Genomic DNA, 22,936 nt, shown 5'->3' on the forward strand with positions numbered 1-22,936 from the left:
GAAAACAAAACCAGTGCAGAGAATACGAGACTAGAAAAGCGGTGAAAAATGGAGGAGAAGGAGAGAAGTCAGCTATCCCAGCCATTTGAGGTCATTCTGTGTGCGCTGGCAGGGGGCAGGCGGCAGGCTTCCTGGGACGATGAAGACCATGAGAACAGAGAGGTAAGAAAGTGCACAGGAAACACATATCAACAGATAAACCCCCCCGCCTTCACACCAGCGGGAGTCCTCCTCTCCGCTCGGCTCATTTTGAACACATGCCCTATCTGAGGAGAGACAGATAAACTCCTTTTAAACGCGTTTTCGCTCTCTGCCTGGGATTAGAGACCTCTCATTATTCTTTCACACTTATCACACACACGCCGGGCCCACGGCACATCCGAGAGTGTGTGGCCTGTGCTGTGACAGCCTCACCGGGGGGGGGGGGGGAAGAGCCACATCATCAAAGCCTTGGAATGACTCTGATCCATAAACAAGCCGCCGATGATCAAGGAAGGCTCCGGCAGTTGTGAGTCGAGGAAAGGCAAAAAGGTGATTCAGCATCTCTTCATTAGCACTCCCTGCTCATTGGCCCTATGGCGAGGACTCAGAAGTCTGTGAGATGGTAGATAACAGTGCCGTCTAATTGGGTAATGCTATTTCAAAGATAATAGGGATTTTATTTTACCAAGACCTGCTCTAATTTGACCCTCTCGTGCACGCTCAGACGATAGCTAGCTTTAACAGAGAAGATCTACTTTTGTGATTCAAAAGAGTTGGAGGATTTTGTCTGTGCATAAGAGAGAGAAACAGAGATGTTAGGGATGCTGGAATCTGTCCTGGACCACACATACACATTCACACACAATGCTATTCTTCCCACTTCCACAAGGGGGCTCTATGGTGCTACAAAGCAGGAGGGCCAACGTGCAGTTAGGAGCACAAGAAACAAACACACAAACACACACACACGCACCATTTCGACAGGTGTAGGCAACAGTCAAAGAAAACACAGATCCTTTTGTGTGCCACCTTTGATGTCAAGAGGCTTCACCCATGGATGGGAACAGCATGTTGTGTTGTAGCACTGACAGCTCCACTGCTGTGCAGACAACAGCCGCTGCGTCACTCTCCAACACGTATTCCAAGGGGCTCTCATGCATATGGCTGCATGTTGTTTCCCTAACGACGGCGTGGTAATTTGTGCCGGTTTTACTGTGAGCAGCTAAGCTTGCACGAAAGAGCTTGAATGCTCAGTTTGGGGAAATGCACAAACAACCGTGCAGAGATTTAAAAATGCACAGATTCCAAATCCCAACCTCTGGTCTTGGTCAGGGGGTTAAAGTGAGTCTTAATGCGATTGTCTAATCTCAATTATCTCCCCTTCGCCTGTGGCAGCGGGACGGAGACGTCAGCAAGATTTCCGTGGCTAAGCGGACACACTGGATGCCATGAGACCATGGAACAGGGTAAGAGACACAGAGTGGAACAGAAAGAGTATGCATTTCTGCGTCTGTGTGCATGTGACATGTATAGGAGGCTAGTGTGGGAGAAAGAGGACATATGTGCACGTCAGCGTGGATGACAGAGGAATCACACACACGGGAGAGCAGAGCATTCTTCGTGGAGTCAAAAGAGCATCGTCTTTGTGCGCTGATTACACATCACTACATATACACTGAACAAAAATATAAACGCAACAGTTTTGTTTTTGCTCCTATTTTTCATGAGATGAACTCAAAGATCTAAAACATTTTTTATATTCGCAAAATAACCATTTCTCTCATATTGTTCACAAATCTGAACAAATCCGTGATAGTGAGCACTTCTCCTTTGCCAAGATAATCCATCCCACCTCACAGGTGTGGCATATCAAGATGCTGATTAGACAGCATGATTATTGCACAGGTGTGCCTTAGGCTGGCCACAATAAAAGGCCACTCTGAAACGTGCAGTTTTGCTTTATTGGGGGGGTCCGAAAATCAGTCAGTATCTGGTGTGACCACCATTTGCCTCACGCAGTGCAACACATCTCCTTCGCATAGAGTTGATCAGGTTGTTGATTGTGGCCTGTGGAATGTTGGTCCACTCCTCTTCAATGGCTGTGCCAAGTTATTGGGTATGGGTATTGGCAGGAACTGGAACACGCTGTTGTATACGCCGATCCAGAGCATCCCAAACATGCTCAATGGGTGACATGTCCGGTGAGTATGCTGGCCATGCATTCACAATGCCATCAATAAAATGCACCTGTGTTCGTCGTCCATACAGTGTGAGAAAAAGTTTTTAGAGAGTACTTGTCCATGGACAAGTGAGTTTGGCAATTTACTTGTCCGAATACATTTTTCACTTGTCCAGAATGGACAAATATTGGGGCCACTGGAATCTTCTTCTTTGTCATCGTATTTTACATTTTTCCACGTTTTTTATGACACCGCTAATGTAAGTGAGCGGTAAGATTTGACTGCATCACACATAGGGTTGTGTATCGTTTGGATTTTAATGATTCCGGTTCTGCTTTTCGATTCCGGTTATTTTTGGTTCTCGATTCCGGTTCTTTGAGAGGGTAAATAAGTCCCATGACAAACTGGGAGAAAAATATATTTATGAAAACATTAAGTCAAATCTGTATTCCTATTTACAAATCACTTCATACTGTTTAATTTTTTACGGTTATTGAATACAATTATATAAAAATAATCTCTGCATTGTTTAGTTAGTTCCAAGTGGTGCAGTTTGAGAATGTACAATTGGCCCATTCTCCTCTGATGTTACACTGCAACCTGCCTGTGAGACAGAGTCCAACCACACATGTCCAACACATAGGACATAACCTAATAATAATAATACATTATATTTATACTAGCCTATAGGCCTAGCACTTTTCTACAACTCAAAGACGCTTGCACGCTTACACATGTCCTGCAATACACATGCTGCAGCTGCCCAGCTGCGCACTGTTTGTAAAAGTAAATAAATAGTATTTTCATTTCAATAATGTACTTTCTATACCCTGCTTCATAAACAATACTGACATCCCTGTGCTCCTCCGAGTCTGGGGGTCCGGGGATGTGAGGACAGCGCGAGGACACAGACAGGGAGGCTGCTTCACTTCATAAAGGAAATGGTGGTCAATATTAACAACATAGGAGTTAAAACGCTTAATAACCTTCATTACGTGTTAAAGAAAGAACATAAGAAAGTTTGACAAAGATGAGGCTGTTAAACGGGCAGCGGATCCGCTGTGTGTAGAAAGAGAGATAGAGAGACGCTGAGCTGCACCGTGCAGCGATCAGCTGATACGGAGCATAGAGAGAGCTGCAGTCCGCGGGGCTCGGCCTCGCCTCCTGTCCTCACAACTCTTATTAATCCCGGTTCCGGACAATTGTTATTTGTTCCTACTCGGAACCGAGTTTTGCTTCCCAACCCTGGCACTGTACTACACTTCCTGCTCCGCCCCGCCCCCGTCTAACTGTACAGAAAGCGACGAGATGCATTTCCTTAGGAATCGACAAGCAGAACCGAAACTAACACTTCTAAACGAACAATGGCGGACACGGACAATTTGCGAATGAGTTCTGCCTTTTGTAAACTGAATGTATCAATAATTTGTCAATAAATCAGGGCAAAAAACGTCACTTGTCCGCCGGACAAGTCAATTGAAAGATCTACTTGTCCGATATTGTAAATAACACGTCCCGGACGGTGGGACGTGTACTTTTTCGCACACTGCCATAACATACGCCTGCCCATACCATAACCCCACCACCACCATGGGCCACTCCATTCACAACATTGACATCAGAACACCGCTCACCCACACGACGCCACACACGCTGTCTGCCATCTGCCCTGAACAGTGAAAACCGGGATTCATCCGTGAAGAGAACACCTCTCCAACGTGCCGGACGCCATCGAATGTGAGCATTTGCCCACTCAAGTCGGTTACGACGACGAACCGGAGTCAGGTCGAGACCCCGATGAGGACGACGAGCATGCAGATGAGCTTCCCTGAGACGGTTTCTGACAGTTTGTGCAGAAATGCTTTGGTTATGCAAACCGATTGTTGTAGCAGCTGTCCGAGTGGCTGGTCTCAGACGATGTTGGAGGTGAACATGCTGGATGTGGAGGTCCTGGGCTGGTGTGGTTACACGTGGTCTGCGGGTGTGAGGCCGGTTGGATGTACTGCCAAATTCTCTGAAACGCCTTTGGAGACGGCTTATGGTAGAGAAATGAACATTCAATTCACGGGCAACAGCTCTGGTGGACATTCCTGCTGTCAGCATGCCAATTGCACGCTCCCTCAAAACTTGCGACATCTGTGGCATTATGCTGTGTGATAAAACTGCACGTTTCAGAGTGGCCTTTTATTATGGCCAGCCTAAGGCACACCTGTGCAATAATCATGCTGTCTAATCAGCATCTTGATATGCCACACCTGTGAGGTGGGATGGATTATCTCGGCAAAGGAGAAGTGCTCACTATCACAGATGTTTTCAGATTTGTGAACAATATTTGAGAGAAATGGTTATTTTGTGTAAATAGAAAATGTTTTAGATCTTTGAGTTCATCTCATGAAAAATGGGAGCAAAAACAAAAGTGTTGCATTTATATTTTTGTTCAGTGTATGTAACGGAGCTTTGATGGTGTCCTGGAGACACTACTGAGGCTATCATTTGATCATTTACTGTGTTATCTCTGAATATATTAAGACAGAACTTTTGTTGGGTCGGATTAGCCCTTATTAACGGAGTGACATTGTTGAAAGGTCGAGACCAGAAATGGTCCCAGGTTGGATTCGGACCTAGGTCCTCTACCTGAACCCCAGTAAATGGGCCCATCAAGGTTAAGTACTTCTTGAATCAATATATATGCTTTTAAAAGCACAACCAAAACCTCTTGACAAAATGTCAGAATGACAATCCAGCAACTTCTGGCATCGATGGAAAACTCCTCTTTTATCCGGCCTTTTAGGAGCAAGGATATTCCCTCTGAACCGTAATTAGGCCTTCCTTTAATGCAACCGTCTGGGCTGAAGATAAGACGACATGAGATTGCCCAGAAACTTGTGATCAGCGTGATAGCAAGCAACTGATCTGGACTGAGAAGAAGAATCCCAGGAATTGAATCAGTTGATAATTTGATTGTCGATGGTGAAAGGAGGTTCCCAGATTTGCATGCGGGCAGCGATTCTTGAAAATATTTGTTTACAATCTCTAAATGAGAGCGAGCATTAGCTTCATTATCTGCAAGGCATCCAGGCAGCGAAGGGTTACATAAGTGATGGAGCTGTAATTGCAGTGGTGGGGTACCCACTCAGATCGGGGTTGCCAGATGTGCTGGTTTGATTGTCTCTCTGTTCAGCCTTCACTTTGTTTTATTTATCACAGCCCAAACCTCTCCAGTCACGCATTTGAAGACAGCCATTGTCTGTGCTATGTTCAATATTCATTTAGTATGGTCCATCTCCTCGCATAAGTAGGCAAACTGCTGCTGCTGCTGTTCCCCCTTAATTAATGCATGTAAAGCAGATATGAAGAGATGCAATACCATTTCCTGAGTTCTATAAGCATGTTAATGTGTGGCAATCATAACACATAATGCTCTATGATACGTTGTGAAATTACAATTTCTCTGCTCCGTGCTACTTTTGCCAAGGACGAGCCGTGTATGGAAATTAAATAAGGTTGTACTGTTTAATATTACAGGGCAGCGGGAAACAGATAAGAAAACAGGCGGCTCGGGGTTGGGTAAATAACAAGTCCAATTTGAGCCTTGTGGAACTGAGAATGACATTTGCAAAGATGAACACCCACTCTTTGCATTGATGTTCTCATAATACAATGTTCTCCAGCACAAAAGCAAGAGCCTCTTATTGCTGCCCAACCAAAACAAATAATCATTACCATTTTTAAACCTTGTGTTCCTTGTAATATTGCATGGAAAAGTCACAGTTGACTTCTCGTAATGAAAAGCTAATTAGACATTAATAAAACACTTAAAGGGTACTTCACATAACATTAGACAGATGCCACGTTCAATGGAGGAAACAAGGTTATACTACAATTAGAAAACAATGGGAAGATACTATTTTGCAGACGGTTTTTTGGTGAATTGTGAAAGCTTTATATGGCGTTCAATCACTTGGCTATTTTAAGAATAGTCATAGTTGTCTCATTTCACAGTATCAGGGTTTTTCGAGGCCCTCAGAATATGTGAATATATGTGCACAACCACTGGAAAAGTGATTTCTTTATGATATGTCCCTTTTAAACTTTTCAGAAATCCGAGTTTTTGAAAAATGCTGATGTTGCTGCAAGATGAGAATAAGAGACGGTGAAAAGGCAAGGATGTGATACTAACAGGGCCTGACTGGGCTCTGGTGCAGGGCTACGCAGGCAGAGGAAGGACTCATGGTGGGCTTGGCGAAGAACGATCAAACCGTCTCAAGAATGTTGTAATGGCCCCATGCAGTTTCAACCACTGACAGCAGGCCAGAGAAATGGAGAATGTTGCAGGGGTGCATATCAAAAGAGATTAATACACAATAAAGGGAAGAAAGGCACTAAATAGCAGGTTCCTTGAGGCCTTGCTGGCTTACCTTTGAAGCATGCCCACACTGCCAACAGTCTTTTCTCCTAGCTGGAGCTCCCTGTGGTCAGGTGCTCAGCTTGGAGCCACTTTAGCCATGCTTGCAAGTATTTTCTCTCCAAACTATTGTCCAGGGTATCTCAAGTGTTCTCCCCTACATGACTACACATGACATACACTACTGTGAAATTGAGAATCTCTGCTTAAAACGTCTCCAGCCAGCTTCATGCACACTTACATTTGCTTGTGATTTATTGCAGTTACCAAATCAATGAAATTATTTTCCTAACCCCTGTGTGAAGCATTTGTGACCAATTACTTACAATAAACGAACAATTTAAAAAAACATATCGTACTGTGCTGTACTATCAAATTGTATCGCACTGTACCGTATAGTTATCCTAACGTATTGTATCATTTTGCATGGTTCTTTTGCTGTATGGTCAGGCTTCACCAAAGCATTGATTGTGGGCGAAGTGGCCCTTGTCTCTCCTAAGCCATCAGTGAAAGGAATCTAGCCCCTAAATGGTCCAGTGGAGCAACCTCAGTAGCGAAGATCTAGACAGCTTACTGTGCTCAGTGAGTGAGAGAGACAATGGGACTGAGAGGAAGAGAAAAAGTTGTGTTATATCCAAATACCCTCTCACGGGTAGTCCATGTAATGAGAACAGGACTCTGGTGCCGGGTATCTGCGGCGCACATGAGACAAATGAAAGAGGAAGCAAGGTGAAGTGAATGAGTGGAATAGGTTTGAAAAAACAGGAGCAACTTATCACCTCAAATCTCCCTGCAGAGGGAGGGAACCTGTGTGAGTGAGTTTGGAAATCATTGCATCACATTTCTCCAGGGGGAAGGTGGGAAAAGTAGAGCACTGGGTTTACACGGTGTGACTGTGGCAGGATTGCATGTCCTGAGATGTTTTCTGAGGATAGCAGCTTCACATTTTTCTTGAAAACATATTGCCTTTTCTAGACATGAGGGAAGACAGGGACTCTGGTTAGCCTGCTAGCTAAACATGGCTACACATTTAATTGTAAGTGCATTTTATCGTTCTTAAAGTCTCGATATAATAGACAACTATTTGGCAACTGTATGCTATTTGAGAGCTTTATAGTCAAAGTATGTTGTATTTTTTGCTTGTTATGGAGTATTTCTACCCATAGTGTTCAAAACAACCCAACAAATCGACAACATTTATTAATTTAATTAATCAATACATATTTTCTTGTTTCCTATAACACCTATCACAAGTTGGATGTTTTGGGAATAATTTATGAAAACATATTTTTGTCTATTGACCAATTGCTGACTTGATGTAAAGTGTCATTGACATGCTAACAGGCAAATAAATGGTCAAACATCGATAACAGTTTATAAATGTTAACATGTTTCTGATTTATCTGTTCCTATTTCCATTGTTTATTCTTCTTTTCTATGTCATCCTATTTATCACGTCTCCTTTGTCTTCTACCTCACATGTCCTCCTTCTCTCTCATGCCTTGCAGCATGTCTTGGGATAGCTTGGTACACAAACAGGTTTCTGTGGTGAGAGCAGGATTCATCCACACCTCCTCCTCCAGCTTTCTACCTGTCCGTCACTGGGAAACAAAGTGTGAGATCTCTGCCTGTGTGCGTTTGCGAGTGCGTGTGTGCGTGTGTGTGTGTCTGAACCAGTCGAGCATAGGCAGGATAATTGGAGTGATTTGCACAACCCATGCTTCAGTCCTTCCAATTTGCATGGGCATATGGAGGTAAACACATTCATGTTCACATGTTCAAAAAGGGCATGTTGGGGTTTTTCGGCCAGCAATAATGTATTTGTTAAACACGCCGTGTTTATAAATCCTTCATGTATCCGTCTGGATGAATTACCACGAGATTGACACGATTGTGTGGGGGCAGCAAAATGTCACCGTCATGTGAAATATCTGCCATGAAACACGGCGACAAAACTCTCCTCGGGGGCGATGACATGACCGACTGAACGAGGCATTTTCAAAATAAAAGATTAACATGCCGTAAGGTCGGGATCAGTGAATGTCAGATTGAGTCTTCAACGGCGTCTTTATTCTCCAATGACCGGAAATCACATGTAAAGTCTGTCATACAGAATAAACCCCTCCGAGTCCAAATCTCACCCTTTGATTATTCAGACATACTGTGGATACATTGATTTGCCTGTTCCCACCCACGACTCCTATACTTCTATTAAGCACTCTGGTGGTCTGATCAGGCTCTTGCCAGGTTTGTGCTGCAAGGAGTGGACGCAGAGGTCAAAGAGAGGATGTGATCTGCACACAGATAGAAGACTTAAGCCATTAAGAAATGAACCTTTCTTCTTGGGATCATGTGTGGACATGGTTGGCAGTGGAATTGTCAACAAAAGTCAGCCCCTTTGTCAATTCCTAACCACTATTCCTTAAACTAAGGGAAAACCTTGTGAAGGAGACTTAGAAAAAGAGACTGCTCTGACATTTAGCGACGTATTTTTGATGCGCCAGCTGAACTCCATTTAATTTGAAGTTCTTTAGTAGGAAAAGCATCTCTGTAATCCAAGGCTGTGTCCTCTCTGATCCTCTATGCCAGACTGAGAATACATAACCAGACTGTTGTGAATCTGTGGTGTCCTGATGTCTGTGAAGTTGCAGCCGCCTGCTTTGTAGCTCTGTACTTTCTAAAGGTGACATTTGTTTAACTGTTCCGTCCCTGTGTCACACGGCAGAGCTATTCAGCTGTATAGTCTCGCTTTACAGTAGCTGAATTTAGAATTCAGATGAGAAATGGCACGTCTTCAACGAACTGCCGGGCACTTAAACCCTCTTGCCATCCATTTAATTAAAAACAATACGATAAATTACGAGCAACGCTATCAAGAGGTGGAAGGGAGGGAGACGAGGAAGTAGCTGCAGGCAAGGTAAATTATGACCTTATGCCGGAAAACATTTTAAAGCGGGGATATCACGGTGTGTGCATAAATGTAAAGAGTGCTGTGCTGATCTGTCAATCATGCGCCGCTGCCTGAATGCAAACAGTGGGGGACGGAGAATCAGTAAAGGTCCATATTTCATGGTATGTTTCATGCTCCACAAGAAGGCACATTTCTGCACGTATGATGAGAGAAGCGTTTTCCTCGGTGATAACACAATCACTGATGTCTAGGGCCCTTTCATTGTTAGTATTAGCAGAAGAAGTAGAGAATATTAAAGATGTAATCCAATATGAAAGGACCCCCCACCGGTGCCTAAAACAACACAAACATCATTTTGGAAATTGTACACCAACAAAACACGACCAAAAAGCTTTTATCGCTGTTTGCAGCCGTCGCAGAAATAGACTGACAAACATCTGTTATAATCGGTAAACCAGCAGGCACACGAGGAGCTTTTGAGCTTATTCGCTTTATCCACTGTTCGACTAGTAGCTTCTCTACTGTCGAGACTTAGTCAGCGCTCCCAAATCCACCCCGTGATCGCTGCTCAGGGCATAATATTACTAATACTGTAACAGCATGATTACCAATACCATCTGAAATAATGCAGCATATCAGAAGCTCACAGGTTCAGATCACATGAGGCTTTTAGAGCCAAGTCGAATTATTGCAGGTCTTTAGGTACTATTTGCTAGACTTGAAGGGAAAGTACAACTACCACTATTTACCAGAAATGGTGGTGCATTATGGGAAACACAGGATGCAGCACCTGATCCATACTAGGAAATTAAAGTCAATACAATATTTCAAAGTCTTTGACAGTCCCCATTTTAACAAAAGTACATTGTATATGATAGACTAAGGGGCGGGACATCTCTAAGCTCTTGACCAATCACAACAGAGCCGGTCAATACTCGAACAAAAATAAAGTAAGACAATAATATCTGAGATGAAAGGGATATAATTGTGTGTGTTGAAGCTGAATCTATAGGACTAGGAGAGTGACGGAGTGTTGAAATGATTTCACTGTCTACCTGACTGCCATCCCTGTATGCAGGTGTGTGTGTGTGTGTAGAACAGCGGGTGTGTGGCGAACACGAGTGGCATACTGATGAGTTCCCAGCATGCATCGATCAAATTACACTGCCTACTCTCTTTCTTTCCCTTGGCTTGTCTTTTCAGTCAATCTCGCCTGTTGCTCTTGCTGTGTCCTGCTGGTAAACAACTTCACTATTCCACTAGTGACGCTCATGACCGGGCTGCTGCCACACGTTTTCACTTCCTGATGGCCTGCCAGCCTTGTCTTGTCTTTAGGAAAGCTATCAGATGCACTTGTATGGGATTTCTTCCACCTATTCTATACGTGCTCCCGTTAGTCATGCCATAACGCCTGCATTGGACATTAAAGCATGGAGAGTAGAGACACTAGATACTAATATGAACCTGAACACGAGCACACTATGTCCTCTTTAAGTCAGTCGACTAAATCCTTATGAAACCATTTATGTCCTTACAACATTTCATGGCACTCGATCGATGAGTGTTTGGGATATTTTAGATCAAATGATGAGGCAACAGACAGATCTTGCCATCCCTAGAGCCAGTGTGGATGATCAAAAAGACTCTCTGGCAAGTAGTAACATTTGGAAGGACAGAGTAAAAGAGAAAGAGAAAGAATACATAAAACACAAGTTAAAGCACCACAACACAACCGATCGAATACAGAATCTCTATTATCAGTTACTGAGCGGAAACACTGACGTGCACAATCACGAGTCTTTTCCCGCACGGCAACCTGGGATACGATAGTTTGGAGTCGGAGCTGGGTACTAACACCAGGAGAGAGGATGCTCTGAATGCTCAGTGGCTCTGTGCAGTGGACAGCAGGCCAGACGCTTTCAGAGGTCAAGCACTGCAGTCCCACAGACCCAAAGGCTGCAGGAGTGGAGTGGAGACGGAGATGAGGTGGAGTCAGGAGCAAAGTCAGGCGCTGCTCGAGTGCTGAGGACTTTTCTTTTAAGTGGAGCAGAATGAGTCACCTTGTTATGAGTCACATCTTCAGAGGCTCCTTGGGCTTATTTGTGTTCAGCATCATTTAAAAAGGTCCTGTTATTCTTTATGACGGGTTTCCATGTCCTGTAGTGTGTTGTATAGGTGTGTGTGCACTCAATGGGGTACAATGCTGGTATAGGACTGTGACTATTCAATGCTGAAAGAAAGGACGATGCACCTTTGAAGAGAGGCCGGCGCTGCGTCGCTGCGAGGCTGGGGGATAATCTGAGGCTGGGTAGTGAGGCAGTAATGCCAGCGCTCATGGGGAATTACTGGGGAGATTTGGAGAAAATCTGCTGGCAGCAATTTCCCTGTCGCTTTTATTAGCCTGCATGTGAAATGTGCGGCTGGTTTCTTTAATATGACAGGCTACGTCTTGCTTGTGTTAAAAAAAAAAAAAACGTTTCACCCCATTTCCATATGAGCGGGTTGATGAGGAACACGGCAAGAGAAGACGATGCGTCACCGTTATGTAATACCATTTGATAATGTACTCTCCCTTTACAGTTTGATCCTCTTTAACAAGGTCAGACACCGTACAGGGATTAAGGGTCTTTCTTAAGGGTGCATGTGGTGTGGTCAAAGCACACGGCCTAACAGCATTTGTGCTAGTGCTGTGTTGTGTGGTGATGAACCGTATCTGTACCAACCCATACCCTCCCCTGGGATGCATGCACACTTCAAAGCATCCCCAAGCAACATGCTATACATGCACCTAAGCACACGTTGTCTATCTTCCACTCGCACACGGCCTCTGCACACCGGGCCCACAGGCTCTCCACTGTTTAGTATGCACAGAATACATCGGTTGAATATAAAGACACAAGCAGCTAATTGTTAAGCACCCCGTTTCAAAGTGAAGGCTTTAAGGGGCTGCTGATTGGCAGCAGGGTAACCAGGTGTGGATGTTTCTCAAATAATAGTCACGTCCTGCTGACTTGCTTACACATTACTTGGTAGGAGAGTCAACAGTTTGAGACGCCTGCTGGAGCTTAATTACCGAGTGTTGTATCTCGCTGAGCCCTTGAAATGAAGTTTGTTTCGTTCAAAACAAATCAAACACTGAGTGCAGCGAATGATTATCTCGTGAATGCACAGAGGGTGCAGACTAGAGAGGGTGCAGACTAGAGAGGGTGCAGCAGCAGCTTCTTTCTGATGGCTGGAGAAGCAGCCATCCCAATGCCTCCTCGACGTGTATCATTAGACCGGGAGATAAACAACAACATTTCATTTTCTACAAAGCGCAAAAACGCGGTGCATTCGCTTCTTATCGTGAAGGTAGCTGTTCAGAACAACTGCAGGAATAACGTACTGTACTGTAGGAGCTGTGCCAAGACAAGTGGGAGTGAAGGTAGGAGCTTATAGCATCGCTGAGTTTCAATCAACTGTGGCTTTGGGTTCTGATCCTAAGTTTGGGTAACTGTGAGTAAGTGCAAAGGGGAAAGGCTGAGCACAACAGTTTTGGGTAGATGTAGCTGTGGTCTGTTATATAGGTTCTAGTGCATGTCATTGGTCCTGTCATCAATGCAACACACATAGGGGGAGGCAGACAACATACAGATTCACGATTTGACCACACTGCCTCTTGGCACTAACTTAGATTAGCAAAATAAATGTCGATATAACAAGTGTCATTTCACCGCATACATCTTGATTTAACAAAGCTACGACCACGGTGGCGAGGATACTGTTCCCACATAAATACTGCTATCAACATCTCGTCTTGCTGCACTCAACGGGCATGTGCTCTCAATGAGAGGGAACCAAGTAGGAGATCAATGGGGGGTGAATACAATCAAAAGCAAATGTCAGTCATATAAACTCGTCTTCGAAGGCATCATCAGAAATAGAAGCAAGTCTTGAATATTCAGAATGTGTTTATTCTTTGCAGTAGGCATAACAAATGTCCAACTGGATTTTGAACAAGCAGCAGTAGCAGAGGGGATGTTTCCTGCTGCGAGTCTCTTGTTATTTCTGTTGATTTCACAACTGGCATTTGCTTCTGCACGCTGTGGCTGCTTAGGAGGTGACGAGTTGGATTGCGGCAGATCAAAACATGTGCCACTGTGTTCGTGATTCGCACTGACTACATGTCTGCGTGCACACCGTTATCCTATTCTGAGGTAAAGCCCCCGAGGACAGGAAACCGACTGTCTGGCATTGTTTGGTTTTAGGAAATGTGGTGTTAGAGGGAAAAAGAGAAACACTGAAAGGTGCCGTACCTTGAGGGACAGAGCTAATGAAGCAGGTAATGAATGAACCTGCGTCCTAACATATCAGCTCGCCCAGCTGGAGCATAATGAACTGCAAAGAAAGTCACTCATCAGCTGTATAAAGTCTCGCCCAGCAATGTTGTTGGTGCAAATACCAAACTACTAATTACAAAAGAAGACAAATACCTCTTTGTTAAATAGGAAAAATAGAGAAAGGATGCTTATCTAAAGGTGTACAGACCTTTTCAGATGCAAATGGGCAATTATTGCTCAATCATGCTCTTAGAAAAACAATGTCGTGACTTATACTTACATGAATGGTCTGAATGCGTGTTTGCTGATGCATCACGATCCTGACCTGACCTGGACCTTGGATGAAGGTCAGCTCAACTTTGCCCGAATGAGTTCTTGACACAGGTTGCCGACCCTAACCCTTGTGTTAGCCTTGATTGTCTGGTAAACGGGAGGTAAATGTTCTCTGTCACGAGACATTAAACACCTCCAAAGACGACTAACACTTTAAGCAGTGGATGCATTTTGCATGTTGCATTTGTGACACAATCTCTTTTTTAATCTCATAGCCGCTGTCACAATAAAACCTACAATTCTCAATAGAAACGAGGTAAGGAGAAAAGAAACCGGGCCGATTAATCAAGGGTGAAATGGAGTGGCAGGTGGCGTCCCTGCTGGCCCGGTCCCGTCGTCCTCTGGTGTCCCGCTGCCCCCTCCCGGCCCGATCTGGCTCACCCGTATGCTCCCATCATGACCCCCGTTACGCGCCATCAAGCCGGGCCGCCGCAGCCACGAGCCCAGACCTCTAAAGACCCCTGCCTGAAGAATGTGTGTGAGTAGCTGTGGACCTTGAGGGCGTTTCCGCCTCTATCAACACAGCCCCTGCTGAGGGTGACACCTGCGGATAACAGTTTAATAGCTGAGTAATGTCTGTGGCCTCCTCCCCAGCTGTGCCGGGGCAGCGTGGTGAGGCAATTGGACAGCCCTTTCTTTAATGTGTGCACATGGATGTCTCCTTACAGACACGTGTACCCACACTGTATCGTTTTTAATGCACACACTGATATAACAGTCAGGAGGCTGTAAAAAGGGGGGCATGAGTGCCACCAGCCGGCCAACGAATGGGCTTATACATCATGTGTCATCCTCCACCTGCTGCTAATGTTTTCTCCTCCTATAACAGGTGTGTGTGTGTGTGTGTGTGTGTGTGTGTGTGTGTGTGTGTGTGTGTGTGTGTGTCCCCGCTGGGGGATGGTGTTGTACAGTGAAGTGTATTCTGAGGCTGTGCAATCTCTGCAGACCAAAAAAAGCACATTGTGTAAAAATGTTTTCGACATCAATCCATACATTTTGCAGAATAGGAGACCAACAGAAAATCAGTACATATTGATTCAGCAATCTGATGAAATCTTCCCTATTCAAAGAGACCACTGATTATATGAACAACTTAAGTCAACTCTATACACATGGAGGGATTCTGGAGAGGGTAAATATTTCAAAGTATGAAATTAAAGGATTTCAATGGTAAATGTGCCACCGAGGCGGAGCAGGAGCACGTTAGTGTCTGTTTGCATGCATGGATGCATCTGTGTCTCTCGGCGCTCCTATGAAGCTACATTCATAAATAAGCATCTATCTCCAACCCTGCACAGACAGGAGTCATGTTCATATTTAACCAAACTTAAAAGTTAAAAGTTTCTATTGCCCTCTCTGTCAACATGTAAAACTTTGTTGAGGAGTTTTTTTACTGGGTCCTGATAGACAGAAGAAAACTCTCCCTGGAGAAATGGAAATGATGTCAAGGAGAACTTGCTGGGAGGCTGAATGTAAGTAATGACAAGACTAATCTGCAAGCTTTTAAAAAAAACACACTTAATAGATGTAACAACAAGATGACATTTCTGAGACATCTCTGAAATGCTAAGTCATTTCCTGTTGTTAGAAAATGGTTTACTCCACCAGACCTCCTGCGGGGCTTCTGTTTTTAACTACAGCTGAGGCGTCTGCCACCTCCTTAAAGATAAAATGTCTCACATTAGAGATAATATTCCACTTGACTGATCCAGTCTATTTCTCTTCCAGCACATAGACAGATACTTGGCATCGCTTCCCTTCTCTTCCTTCTCATTAACTCCAGCTATCTGTGATGATAAGGCGGCAACAGTCTTGTAATTGTTCCCTACACTCAGACTCATGAAGGCTTTACTGTAAGACCACTGTAACCCCCAGTTTCCACTAGGTCCGGCTGCGTCGCGGTTTTGGTCCGACCTCCTCTAGCGCCATAACCCACCGGACGCGTCCCAGAAGCGTTTCAGAAGCGTAGCGTCGTGCGTGCAGGCTCGCAGTTTTGTTATTGATTCGGGCATCCTGGACATTTGTACTTCTACAAGAAAGTAAGTAGGCTACGTAGTTAAATGTTTTATTGTTGTGTCTGTTTAAATTGTGTTTATTGAATGGCTCTGTACTGTACCTACAAGTATTAATTAACTTTAAAGAATAGAATAGAATATATCTTTATTGTCATCACACATCAGTGCAACGAAATTCAGTTGGCATCTCTCAATGCAATACATAACATAAATAAGAACACATCCATAAAAACAGTGATAAAGCAGAGATAGTAGCAATAATAATCAGGGTCATCATATGCACTTTACCAGAATGTTAAAATATATAAAGCTACAATGTTTAAATATAAATAGTTACTAAAAAATATCAGTTGATACTTAATAAATATACAAATAAATAACATGGTATTTTAGGCTGCAGTCTTTGATGGGAAGTAGTGTGTTTGTATGTGTGCATGTTATAGTGCGTGTTGTGGTTGGACAGGGATGGGAGTGATGGAGGCCACAGCTCTGGGGAAGAAGCTGTTCTTCAGTCTGTTGGTGCGTGCTTTTATTGACCTGCACCGTCTGCCGGATGGCAGCGGTTCGAACAGTGAGTGGCCGGGGTGTGTGATGTCTCTGATGATACTGCTGGCTTTCTTCTGCAGCCGACTTTTGTAGATGTTATCAAGGTTGGGCAGCTCAGTCCCAACGATGCGCTGAGCAGCCTTCACCACCCGTTGCAGGTCCTTCCGCTCTGCGGCTGTGCAGCTGGTGTACCACACAGTTATGCAGCTGGACAGGGTGCTTTCAATGGTCGACCGATAGAAGTTTACCAGCAGTTTTTGTGGAAGCCTGGCCTGTCTTAGTTTCCTCAGGAAAAACAGTCTCTGCTGTGCCTTTTTCACCAGGTTTGAGGTGTTTGAAGTCCATGTTAATTTATTAGAGATGTTGACTCCAAGGAACCGTAGGTCTTCCACGCTCTCCACTGCTTCTCATGGATGTGGAGGGGGAGATGGACTTCCTTTTTTGTCCTCCTGAAATCAACAATGAGCTCCTTAGTTTTGGAGGTGTTAAGGACAAGGTTGTGTTCCTTACACCAGTCAGTCAGATGTTCCACCTCGAGCCTGTAGGCTGTTTCCTTCTTGTCTGTAATAAGACCGACTACTGTGGTGTCGTCTGCAAATTTCACTATGGAGTTGGAGGTGTGGATGGGGGTGCAGTCGCTGGTAAAGAGTGTGAAGAGCATGGGACTAAGCACACAACCTTGTGGGGTTCCTGTGTTTAGTATAAGGGAGGATGATAGGTGCTTACCGACTCTGACTTGCTGTGGTCTGTCAGTCAGGAAGTCCATGACCCACGAGCAAAGTGAAGAGCCAAAGCCAAGAATATTCAGTTTGCTGACCAGTTTGTGGGTCATGACGGTGTTGAATGCAGAGCTAAAATCCAAAAATAGCATCCTCACATAACTGCCTGGTAATTCCAGATGTGTCAGAGAGGTGTGGAGGAACATTAATATGTAGTTGTTACCTTCCACTCCACAAACTGCAGCGACTAAAAACCAGGCCTTGTCCTTTCTGATGTTGTCCTTGTAGTAAGCATCGGTTACATCATCTAAAATAGTGTGTTTTTCCACTTCCATGATGAAAACCTCGTCGTCCATTGTGCGTATCGTAGTGGAGGTGTTGTGATGAAGGAGGGGGGTCTGCTAAATTAGTATATGTGGGGGATGGGCCTGGCCCGGATGCTCACCTTTCCACTTCCTGCGAGGGGGGGCTGCCTGCCCGACCTTACTTCTGGGACGCGTCTGAGCCGTAACGCGGCGCGTGTGGTGGAATAGCACCCATTGACTAGAGTGGCCGCGATCCTTACGAGCCGTAACGCGGCGCAGCGCAGACGGACCCGGTGGAAACTGGGGGTTAGGGCATCACCATGTTCAACACCTAAAAAAAGAGTATGTTTCCTTGGGATTGCACTTAAAGGCTCAGAGGGAAGAGAACCATTTTATTAAGTTACCCCTACTCTTAAACAAACCGCAGGTCAGAAATCTGGTTTTCTCTTGACATAACACAGAAAATCATAACTTTCCAAAAACAAACTGCAGCAAAACTGATCAACATATTATAAAGCCTGAACATATTACCCCTGCAATAACACGAAGACAGGGAAACGGGTATTCCCAATTTGGGGAAATATGAAGAACTGGCTCCAGGAACAATAGAAAATCCATTACCATGTACACCTCAGCCACCTGACCCATGGTTGAGATGGTGATCCAAGAATATTTGTTAGAGAACAGTTGAGACTCACCACCTGACGACCTATCACGACCTTAATCATTTGAGGATGGATCATAACCTCATCCATCTCGCCAGTATCCTAGGTTACCATCTAGCACAGTGTTTCTCAAACTTTTTCATACCAAGGACCACTTAACCAATAAAAAAAACACTCGCGGACCACCTAACTCCACAAATATCCAAAATCACATCGCCTGAAAATGGTACAAACAAGTGGCAACATGTGTGACGAAGGTGTTGCGCTGGGCTATATCATGCAACAGAAAGTGAAACTTAAACTCGCTCCATTGCGGAGATATTCCCGCGAGAGTGCGGAAAACTTAAATGTATTTATTTATTTCAAGTGTGAAATTTTACCAATATACTCACGGACCACTAGGGGGCGCTCACGGACCACCAGTGGTCCGCGGACCACACTTTGAGAAGCACTGATTCTAGCAGACAACCTATCCTAACCTTTAACCTTCAAGGTAACTGTGTTACCATCTCTAGAGCATTTTAGCGATGGTAACATCCAACTTTGTGATGGGGATTTCCCCTTGAATGACAATGTGACTCATCTCACTGTATGCAGGGTAACGGGCTTGCTTAGTCAAACAGACTAAGGAGACAGAGAGCAGGGTTCACCAGTATCAACATCCATCTAGTTTCCTAATGATTAATGACAGATACATGACAGGGTCACAGCAGATGCACCCGTTTAGGACTAAAACCACCACTGCTCCACTTGATCTTGATGTTCTTGTAATGTCGAATTACATGAGCATTTCTTTCACATGAGAAAGGAAGCAGTGCATCCCATAATAATAATAATAATAATAATGATGGGAGAGAGAAGACCAATTATCGGAGAGAACATTAAAACCTCGAAACAAAGATCAGGAATGACATGGGTTTAATAGCTACAGAGAAGCAGGGAGAGCACTTTTTTGCATCTGTGGCTGTCAGCCGAGGGAGCTGAGTGGCATTCATCCTCCCTCAGCTTTCACCAGCCTGGTCAGTAAATCTCAGTCTCTCTTTCTTGCCTGCTGCTGAGGTCAGCTCGAAGCGGTCCAGACAGAAGGAGGAGGCATCCATCACCTTTTTTATACGTCCAAAGCCTCAGCCGCTTAATGCAGCCTGAGATGGAGCAAAAGACAATCCAATCAGCCGGCTGAGATTCCATCCCGCCACATTCCTGTGATTCGGCTATTTCCGGACGGAATAATGCACAGAGTTGCAGAAAGGGGGCTTTTGCAAAAAAATGCAAAGACGAAAACAGCACCTGCATACTGAGTGAGTGGATACATTTGGTGCAGGTAAGTGCGGGCAGGTTAAACACAATGTTTGTTGAGAGGGACATCATTTCCCAGGTGGCCATTCTTTAAAACACACTGTGACTCAACAGAAGCAGAAAATTGATGAGTGCTCTTATCATGTCATTGTAAAGAATTCCCCTAACATCAGGCTGGATGTGGAGCAAGATAAATTAGGAGCCATTTTCTGGAAACAGCCTCTCGAGACTAATAAGACCTTCTCAGAAAGAGAATTAATGTCCACTGCATTGTCCCCCTCATTCCTCATCGCTTCAGATGTGTGTGTGTGCATTGTCAGAAGAGGGCACGAGAGAGACAGTGGAAACAGATTATGACTACTGGAGACAATGGCGTACGCCCCAGTGCTGGAAATAGGCTATCAACTTCAGCTTGGATGCCCGGAAAGCTAGAGATCATCCACTGGCTCGCCCATTTGAAACCCTCAAATCCTCACAGCCGAAAACAACAAACCTCAGTTTCGTTGTCCAAAACCGAGAGGAGGAGCAGCTGATCCAGGAGAGTCATGATAATGGACCAGGAGGTGATTCTATGGCGGTCAAACAAACCAAGTTCTAATCAGCAATGCCAATGAATAATACAATAAATAAAATACAATACATAATTAAGTAAAAAAGTTGATTGAAATCGATTGATTTATCTTGTCCTCTTGTTGATCTTTAAAAGTAGGGATATTGTGTGAAAACGTGTCATCAATGGCATAAATACTTTTCTGTTTGTATGCAACATTTTATAAAGTACACACCACGGTTATTTAAGATGAAACTTCACTGATGCTCCGCCCACCGAAACACCATCCATTCGTCAAGTGACTTTCAGAGAGCAGGATTTGATGAGTGTTCTGTTTTGAAACCTCAGAAACAAAGCTTTTAGACTTTCTTGTTCTTCTTTCATCTTTCACACGGAGCACGTGTGCACACACTGGGAGCCAGAGTTGGCCTACATGCACTTGATTGTATTCTGCCGCAAGGGCACATTAAGATTCAAATCATGTCTGCCTCCCATCTTGATAAATGGAAAGAGTCTGCAAAAACTTCCCTAAATGGCCCTCTGGCATGGCTGGGGAATAAATTGAGCTAATCAAGGGTGGCCTCACAATCACTGCATCCACAAAGTAATCAAAGAGTTGAAAAGGAGACACACCGTGCATGTAGATGGTGGCGTGAGTGGATGTGTGTCAGAGTCAGTTTCAAGATATCTCCTCGCCTGGGCACTAAAAGCCACTTCGGGGCGCCGTGGCCATAATTGCCGCTTTGCCTCCATTCATTGTACATGGCACATGTAAAGCGGCACGTCAAAGCCTTTCAGTCATCGCTGTATGGACGCAGTCAGCACACAGGCAGGTGCCTATATTAATAACCACCTCATTCAGTCGACAGGCCGCTCAGGGATCCCCCGCAGACGCAGCCACGTGGACGATGCATGGTAAACTAAACGTTGGCACTCGATAAAAATGAGCTCTTCTGGCTTCTTTATGTCAGGATCTAAACCTCGGCGGACACAAACAGACGACGGGAGAAGGGGATGACATTGCAAAGTCCCCGTTAGCTTAACCCTCCCCTTCCCCATATGCTTTCACTCTGTTCGAAGTGAAACATGGTCAAATAACAATCTATGCCTTGGGGCCCGATGACCGCGGAAGACATCCTGGGTTTGGGGAAGAACAGCACACCTGCTTTCCGTGCTAATGGGCACGCTTGCACTCCCTCCAAAAAAGGGTTTCCTGCAGCCAATCTAGTCATTGGAGAGGATATCCTCAGAGGTGTGTGTGTGTGTGTGTGTGTGTGTGTGTGTGTGTGTGTGTGTGTGTGTGTGTGTGTGTGTGTGTGTGTGTGTGTGTGTGTGTGTGTGTGTGTGTGTGTGTGTGTGTGTGTGTGTGTGTGTGTGCTTCTTTGACCGGTTCCCCAGTGGAGATGGACTGAAGCGTGATGGATAACCACTCAGCTGAGCTGCTGTTCTTTTTCTACAAGCCTGGGTCCAGTCCCTCGGGCGTCGCTACGGAAAAAACTAGACTGAAGCCGCAATTCAACACAAATTCAACTTGATCAACTCGCACATGTTAAGCTCCGGGCCCTGAATGGCACTTTAGCTCTAAAGACTGTGGACGCTATCCTCCGGCACAGACTTATTTTCCACTTTGTGATTCTGTTAGTGTTCAAACACAACTCTTGTAAAATCTCGCTCATTTCCTGCAAATAATACCCTTTTCCTCACAAGAGCCGGAGCCCCAAGCTAGCTGCAGAGCTGAATCAGGTATCCATGAACATGAGGAAATATTAAAACTGCAAGCAGGCCTTTAATAAATAACCAGAGGCAAGACTATCCGTGATCATCCGAAGGTTAGGGTCGATTCAGTGGCAGCATTACCCATTCGCTCAAACACATTTCAACGCCCTTACTTACGACCAATGTTAAGCCTCAACTAAAGAGGTAAGTCACCTTCTCAAAAAACAATCAGCTCCACTATACCAACAGGCAGCCGCATAATGAAAACGTGACATTGAAGTTCGACGTGGAACAAAACACGGAACCGAATCATACTGTCAGAAGGAAGGACGAATGCAAATCTCTTATTTGAAATGGAAAGCGTGTTCACCTCCAACCTCCGTTGACGCAGAGCAAAAAGGAAATGAGTTAACAGCGTTTCCCTGGACCACTAATCCTTTAAACATCCCAGCAGGAGAACCTGGGACTTGCTGCCAAAGGATGGAAGAAGTCAAGTTGACATCTTAAGAAACACAAGGACAAGTGTGTCTGCATGTAGCACACAATAAACTGCCTTTCTTCTTACCCGGGGCGCCCGACTGCGCTGGTGAGCAGAACGAGGACATAAAGTGCATTACTGAGGGGATTTTCAAAAGGAAATGCTCCATAATCCCTCTGTTTGTGGCAACACGAGGGTAAACCAAGACTATGTCGGACCTGCAGTCTCCCATCCCCTTCCTCTGTCTGTCAAGGGCTCTCGTAAGAGGCCTGCTGAAAGCAAGGGAACTCAAGCGAAGGAAATGGACTTGGAAAGGAATTACATAGATATCCTGCTGAACATCCACTGTTCAGAGAGCGGCAACATCTATGTTGGGATTAAACGCGATGTACCATTACAAATCTCCAACGAAAGTGCTTCAGATATATTCTCTTACTATCGACCGCAGTCTGAACATGTAAAGTGTGCATGTTCAGTACATTATACTATGTTGAGTTGCGTACCCAGGCTTGGGGA

The 22,936-nt window shown here is 44.7% G+C and overlaps 1 protein-coding gene across 1 annotated transcript in view; it reads right to left on the reverse strand.

The window, feature by feature from the left end:
• Positions 1–22,936, reverse strand: part of LOC117459876 (interleukin-1 receptor accessory protein-like 1-B) — a 222,183-nt gene that overhangs the window by 37,498 nt on the left and 161,749 nt on the right. The gene's annotated exons all lie outside the window — the stretch shown is intronic.

This window comes from Pseudochaenichthys georgianus, chromosome 2 (assembly GCF_902827115.2).
Source record: "Pseudochaenichthys georgianus chromosome 2, fPseGeo1.2, whole genome shotgun sequence".
NCBI lineage: Eukaryota > Metazoa > Chordata > Actinopteri > Perciformes > Channichthyidae > Pseudochaenichthys > Pseudochaenichthys georgianus.